This window comes from Silurus aristotelis, assembly GCF_946808225.1.
Source record: "Silurus aristotelis genome assembly, chromosome: 29".
NCBI classification, from domain to species: domain Eukaryota; kingdom Metazoa; phylum Chordata; class Actinopteri; order Siluriformes; family Siluridae; genus Silurus; species Silurus aristotelis.
Window position 1 is genome coordinate 2,429,017 of NC_139602.1, and position 8,230 is coordinate 2,437,246.

The window sequence follows — 8,230 nt, forward strand, 5'->3', positions numbered from 1 at the left end:
ATATATATTTTTTTTTATATATATTTTTACGGATAAATCCAAACTAAAAGGCTTCAGCTTGTTTCTTCCTGTTAGCCAGCTAGCATTAGCGTGCCTGCGACCTACAGCTCGGTAGAGAAGAGCTTGTGAGCTCCACACACACACGCACGCTGTCAGTTAAAACCCCTGGAAGCGGAGCAGCTGTGGTGTTTTTTTTTTGTTATTTGCCCCGGTGGTGTGTACAATCTGACGTGGCAGAGGTATATCCGAAATACTGCTCCTGCTTCCTCCTAACATTCGCTGAGCAAAAGCGAAACCAGGAAGTAAATTAGCTCATTTGTTTGAATGCCAAAACTTTATTTAAACACCCGGGCTTGTGGAAGATCGCTGAAGTTTTTACAATTTGTCTTAAAGTAATGAAGGAACAGGAATATCATAATAATAGCGAAAATAGCTTTGGGGTCCTTTTAATGGCTCATACTGTACTCGTCCTGTTTTTAGCCAATGAAACGCTTTCTAGGATGCGTATGTCCCGCCCACTTAGACTTTGCTATATAGTAGAAGCATGGTATCGGTGAATATTGGGTTGGACCCCCTTCTGTTGCTTAAACGGTCCTGACCGGATCGGACTTTCGCTCCACATGCTGTTCACTGCTTTTCCTTCCTTGGAACACTGCAGACCTCACAAGAGCTCACAAGATCTCACAAGAGCTGCAGTTTTGGGGACGCTCCGACCCAGTCGTCTAGCCGTCTACAATTTGTCAAACTCGCTCAAATCCTTACGCCCATTTTTCCTGTTTCTAACATCAACTTTAAGCACAAAATGTTCACTTGCTGCTAAATATTTCCCACCCCACTAACAGGTGCCATGATGAAGAGGCAGGTGCTAATTGTCTGCATATCTATCAATGTATTGCTTTTTCTATTTCTATTTCTATCTATCTATCTATCTATCTATCTGTCTGTCTGTCTGTCTGTCTGTCTGTCTGTCTGTCTGTCTGTCTGTCTGTCTATCTATCTATCTATCTATCTATCTATCTATCTATCTATCTATCTATCTATCTATCTATCTATCTAATTGTCTGCATATCTATCAATGTATTGCTTTTTCTATTTCTATCTATCTATCTATCTATCTATCTATCTATCTATCTGTCTGTCTGTCTGTCTGTCTGTCTGCCTGCCTGCCTGCCTGCCTGCCTGCCTGCCTGCCTGCCTGCCTATCTATCTATCTATCTATCTATCTATCTATCTATCTATCTATCTATCTATCTATCTATCTATCTATCTATCTATCTATCTATCTATCTATCTATCTATCTATCTATTCTAGTTGTCCTGCAATTTCAGTCCAAAATATTGTGTTGATGTAAAACATGTTGAAATACAGTGTTCAGTACAGTGGAGCTCCAATAGTCATCCAGGTCTGTAAAATGTGGTTCAAGTAGTTTTATATGAGCTTTACAGGGGGCATCCATGGTTTTTCTTTTTTTTTCTTCTCCATTTTGCACATTATATGTCCTGAGGTGGAAAAGAGTGTAATCACGACATGAAATCACTGCTTCCAAGACCCCACAAAAGTAGCACTTTGCTTCATTCAAATTACTTTGGAGGTGAGAATCTCAGAAAGCCAGATGTTCCAACGTAGGAGAGGAAAAGAGCAGGAAAAATAAAGACAATCAAACTGTGATGACTGGCATCTTTTTTCTTTTGCAAATCACCACCCCGTCACTTTCACTCAATTATTTTGAGTATTGCTGAATGGAGTCTCGTTCTTACACAAAAAAAAAAGTCAAGTGCTGCTTCACAGTTTTTCTCAGTTGAAAAACTTCTTAGACCAGAAAATAAAATTCTCAAAACTACTTGTTCAACCTCCATCATTTAGTCCATTGTGTTAATCATGAAAAGATTTCTTGCTGCTTTAATCAAATTTGCGAATGCTATTGTACATCCATTTAATAGATTGTGTGCGAGTGTCTGCTGTTTCCAACATTATCAGTTATGTTCATGTTGATAAAAATAAATTGGTATTATATTGGTTTCAACTGAAAAGTTTTAACCCCCAAATCACTTCATTGTATAAGTCATTTAATGCAAAATGGTTAAACCAGTTGTCATCATCTGTCATCTGAAATTTCAATTAAACTTTTTTTTTCATAAATGTGACTTGAATTGATATATTGTGCAGATGAAGCTTGAATGTCACTGATGAAGGCGAGTGAACGGCATCAGATCAACCGATGATCGACTCGTTCAAAGGTGAATCTCGTGAACCTTCAATTAGCAACAGAGCCAAATTAAAAATAGAATGAAAATGGATGAACAAACACTAGAACATAAAATATGCAGTCAAATGAATAAATTTGTGCTGCTGAAATTCATAGATACAATACAGAGGAAATTCAGCCTTGTGCAAAAAAACAAACAAACAAACTTATAAACGTATTTATGAAGAAACCAAAAAAAAAAAAACCTTAATAAACCTACACTGGAAATGGGAAGTCTGATTCCTCTAAAGCAGGGGTGCACACACTTTTTCAGCATGTGAGCTACTTCTAAAATGACCAAGTCAAAATGATCTACCTACTATAAAAATGCATAAATAAATATCCATTTTTTAATGTCATGTGATCTACCCAAACTACCTTTGCGATCGACCGGTAGATCACGATCGACGTATTGAGCACCCCTGCTCTAGAGGTTTCTTCCTTATGCCATCTCAGGGAGTTTTTCCTTGCCACAGTCACCACCAGCCTGCTCATTAGGGACAAACTTAAAAAGAACAATCTTATTCATTCTTTCTTACCACATTATGTGTGTAAAGCTGCTTTGTCCATTGTTAAAAGTGCAATACAAAAAAAATTTATTGAATTGAAGGACGTCAGCGAACAGTAAAGTCAGGGAGTTGATTTAACTAATCTACCTGTTGATTATATTTATACAGTTTAAATGGTAATATAATTCTACCTGACTTGAGGAACTTCCTCCTCAATTAGTAATGTATAATTAGTGTGTTCTCGGTTGTGCGTTTTCATCCAAATTGTTCATTCCGTGTGTATGTTTTACTTCGCTCTTTATCTTGGTAGGAGGTCAGAAACTATGAGTTGTAACCTACTGTTGAATGCAGTAAAGTTTCATTGATCCTTTGTAGTTGTTTGTGCTTTTTCGTCCAAAATTAGAATTCCAAAGTTGATTTTTTTTCCCGTATTTTCTGGTCGGACATCGGAATTACAAGTTGCGGCGTCTAATTGAACGCAGCAGTGTTTTATCAGTGTCGCGTGTTTCCCTCCACATTATGAATTCGGAGTTCAAAAGGCATTTTATTATGTTTTCCCATAGTCAGAGTTCAGAAATCACAAGTTTTGATTTGTAGTTAAAATGGTTCTTGTTCTTGGTTGTTTGTTTTCCTTCAAATTGTGATTTTGGTAACTGTTTCATCCTGGTTCACTGAAAATCCAGAACACCGGATATGGAGCAGGATTGGACCCGAGCTGGGAGACCATGACGCCATTACAGGAACCCCTTCACAATTCCCACACTCTGTCAAAGAGAATGATGAACTGTTTATTAGATTGACAAGAGCCATCAATTGTTTTCGTCCTTCAGCCACACTTTAATCATCACACACCAGACACTTGTAATCAATAAGAAAGTCCATCATTCCTTATCACCGCCATCCAGCTCGACCAAATAGACCGGAGGAGAAAATAAACTTTCTATCTCGAAAACTTAAATCAGGCTTTATACTCGTTTAGAGCTTTTGCATGCCGATTGAGACAAATACAAAAAATATTTTTAGCGAAACGGAATGGGTGTAGAGAAATTTGTTTATAATGGCAAGATTCTGATGAGGATTTGTGCACCCCCAAACCCCCCCCAAACCTCCCCACATACAATCCATGCACCTCTGGAAGAAACCTTGAAAAAAAAACAAGCTCGTTATGGGCAGCCATGGTCTTTTGGAGAAAACTGTTGACTGGCATTACATGTGTTCGAGATATGAGGTAGTATCAAAAAGTCATGAAACTAGCCTTTGAGCTGGATCTTTATCTCCAGGAAGAGGGCGAAGTCTGCAGAAGCCAAATCTGACAAGTAGGGTGGTGATCAGAATAGTTTCAGATGCACAGCTTTTGATGTACACAGGATGATACATTTTGGTACACTGATTTATGAAGGTCAGTGCTCCCTGTGACTGTGCGTGCAGCCTAGTGCTGCCATCTGCTGGAATGTTACAAAACTAGTCTCGAAGCTTTTTTCAAGACTACCTCATATGTTTGGTTACAACAGTGAATATGGGGATGAACTTTTTACGATTACAGCAGCAGTTCTTAGGAAATCTGTGATATTCAGATGAGATTTTAATTCACACTACTTTTTTAATGCATTTTAGATTCAATGACTTGTGTATAAAAGAATTAAAAATCTTTTTTTGTCCATTTAATCAGTCAAATGACCATGGTGTAAGTGGGATAATCCACGTCTAGGTCTTTGAATGCACTCTGCTTCATACTGGGTGGTTTTGCAATTTTTTGTTTGTGGACACCAGAGCTTAAGATTGGTTTGTCCTTCTTCGTGAACCTACCATTCCATTTTTAGTTCCCATTTGCTCTTATAAAAACCTCCATTCTTTTGGGAAGATGCTCCACTAGATGTTTGTGGAGATTTTTGCTCATTCAGACAAAAGGGTGTAAGTCAGGTATTAATGGAGGTCAGAAGGTCTGGAGTGCTGTTCCAATTCATCCAATTTTGTGGTAAAAAGACTGAGGAAGAACCATTACTGTATATGTACACAGTAAATAAGTCACACCATCCCCCTCATTGGCACTCAATTGGTTTCAGTATTTTGGACTGGAGACACAAAAAAATAAAGTGCTTCTTTAATTAAAAACAAACCTACTGCCATGTTTGTGAGGAAACCAGAAAAACTTGTGGAAACCTACATTAAAAAACAGGAAAAAACGTATGAATAAACTCCACACAGACATCGACCTGAGCTCCGAGATCGAACCGAATTAAGGACCCTGGAGCTGTGAGGCGTCGCCATGTCGCCACCTGCTGCGATTTAAGAACTTTCAACTTCACTGGCAGTATAGTCGATGTTCGGTGATTAAGAAAAAACCCACCAGTGCATGAGCACGCTCCTGGATACGTCCTGTCCCCTGAGTGTACGTTATCAAGATGAAACGAAACCCAGGTATTAATGTTGGTGTTTGAAAGTTTCAAGGAAATGAAATGCAGAATTTATCACTGCATTAATCAGAGCTGAGACATAGAAGGTGAAAGAGTGAGAGTTTGATCAAAGCATGAGTGTGTGTGTGTGTGTGTGTGTGTGTGTGTGTGGTTCTGGAAGTAAAACAATTTAAGCAAGCAGCAAGGATGGATTTTTTTTTTACATTATGTAGTGTTATGATAAATGAACCTCTACGCATACCCTGAAAAACTTCAATGCGCCTCTCTCTCTCTCGCAATGGATTTCCAGCTCAGATGCTCAGAAATTCATTAGCAGTGCTTTACTGCTGTCATGTAACACGAGGACAAGCTGATGCAAGTGCAGATATTTATGTTTTAAAAAACAAAAAAAACAACATTTGGTGAACAAAAAAAAAACTGTCAGCCAGAAGCCAGAACATGAGCCAACATGAGCTATGGAAAGATGGTAAGAAAGAAACGGAGTGCTGTGAAGGGTCCAAGAAATATGCAAATGCTAATCAAGCGGAATGATTACCGACATGAGACAGAATTACATGACGTCTTGTGACTGTAGGCACAAACCATTTTGAATATTCACAAAAATTTGGACACAGGTGGTGATCATTAAATAACCATTGATGAAATAACAACATGGAGGAACAATAACGAATCTGAATCTGGTGGTCAAGAGAAAATATACAGGTAGTCCCTGACTTACGATATATTCTGATGACTCCATTGTAACTTGAGAATAAGTAAAGACATGGTCTAGCCTGCCCAGGAGTCAGTATGTAATAATTTAACAAATTACAGTACATAATTTAGCAAAACAGAGCAATTTACAGTACCGTACTGTATAAACTATAGAGTCTATACTGTATATGTGTATATACATTTACATCACCGCTACATTTCCCTGCTACATGAGGCATAAAATATGTTTTCCAATTTTGTCATATTGCTATCGACAAATTTAACCATCGGAACGCTGGGACCATCTGTAAACAATTGACAAAACCCCCAAATCCTGACAGTCTGACCTTCTCAAAATGGGAGGTTTATGGAAACCAAAGAACATTTTATTGTCTCACATAACAAATTATCTATACTAAAGGTTCTCTAGATGTTCCTCATGCAAATATGAATTGTATTTGTATAGCACTTTGCTCTTTTAACAATAGACATTCTCCCAAAGCTAGCAAAAATAGCAGAAAATAAATCAATTACATCATGAATTAGTCCCTATCCCTATAAGTCTATCACTAATGAGCAACCGTGTAGCAAACTATGGCAAGGAAAACCCACTGATATGGTATGAAGATGAAACCTTGAGTGGAACCAGACTCAAAAGGGAATCCATCCATACCTAGGTAACACTGAATGTCTATTCCTAATAGCTACAGCATGGTTATGAACTGTTTTCTAATGAACACTTGAATCAAGAAAATCCATTCTTATGATTTCTAAGTTCAACCGTTTACATCAACCTCATGAATCTTTAGGCTGGTGATGTGGAATAAGCTGCAGTGAAAACTCTATTCGGACGTGGGGTATCAGGGTGGACCAGGCAGGTCCAGATAGTAAAAGCGAACAGGTTACCATCTGGATATCACAGATTTCTTATGAACTTGAGAAAATCATGTTTAAACATGGATGACACACCATTAGACCCAAGTCATTAGATTTACAACTACAATCTATTTTGTTCTGTCGAAAAAATCTTTATATATATATATTTATTTTCACTGCTCCTACCAAACATATTCTATTCTTAACACACGTCATACATTTACACTTTTACAAGTGAACAGAGTTCTCCAGAAGAACATGGCTTCCAATCTGAGTTTGGTTTCCTCTAAAGGTGCATGGATTGTATGGAAAGAAAGGGACAAAAAAAGAAATCCCCTTCAGCATCTCGTCATTACGAACAAAGCATCTGCACCTCAGGAAGATTTTTTCATGACGCTGTTTCCTCTGGCTTGCTCATTAGGAATCTAAATATACAACATGGATTTCTCAACACCTGTTTTGTTAAAGACTTTTTTTTGTTTTTTTTTTTTATCTTTTACTCATGAAATAGAGGAAAAGTTTTTTTTTTTTTTACCATGCAAGAGCTTTATTAGACCACTTATAAAACCTGATATACATTATAATATACAAGCTTGTGGACGCCTGACCATAACATTGGCTTTTTGTGAACATCTCATTCCATATTTATTCTCCATTTGCTGTTCGAAAAACCTCCACTCTTCTGGGAAGATGTTCATCTAGATTTTATGGAGATTGTTGTTGTTAGTAAAGTCAGGTACTGATGTACGTGAGATGAGGAGACCTGAGGTGCAATCCCAAAGGTGTTAGCTACTCAAGATCTTTTACTTCAAACCATGTAAAGCATATCTATATGGAACTGGCTTTGTGCATTGTTATGCTGGAACAGGTTTGGGTCTCCTATTTCAAGCACATCCTATACAATTATGGGCCTCCATGTTTGTGGTAAGAGTTTGGAGAAGACCCGCCTGGAAAAGTCAGTTGGCCCAATATTTTTTGTGTACAAGACGGGAAGTTCATTTTCTCCACCGGTCTAATTGCTCAAACTGGGCGATAAGGAATGATGGACTTTCTCATTGATTTCAAATGTCTGGTGTGATGTTGTCGGTGTGGCTGAAGGACAATGGAAATTGATGGCTTCTGTCCATCTCGTAAGCAGTTAGTGAGGTTGTTGACAGAGCAGCGTGTCAGGTTCACTTGCATTCGTTTCTGTCCACTTAATTAATCCTCAATTTCATTGTTGAGGTGTGTATTAATAGGCGCATAAATGCAGAACTATTCATGCAACATGAATCAGTTTAAACATATCAAATGTTGAAACTGAGAAAATTTACCTTTTAAAGGGAAACATAAGGTCATTTTCAATTTGAATTTGATGGTCTGGAGGCAAATAAGTGTAATGAAAATTAAACAGTTAGAGAAACATTTTGCAACTAATAAGGTTAATTGACAACAGGTCAGTTAGATGATCGGGTATAAAAAGTGTATATTAGAGAGTTTTTCAGAGTCTCTC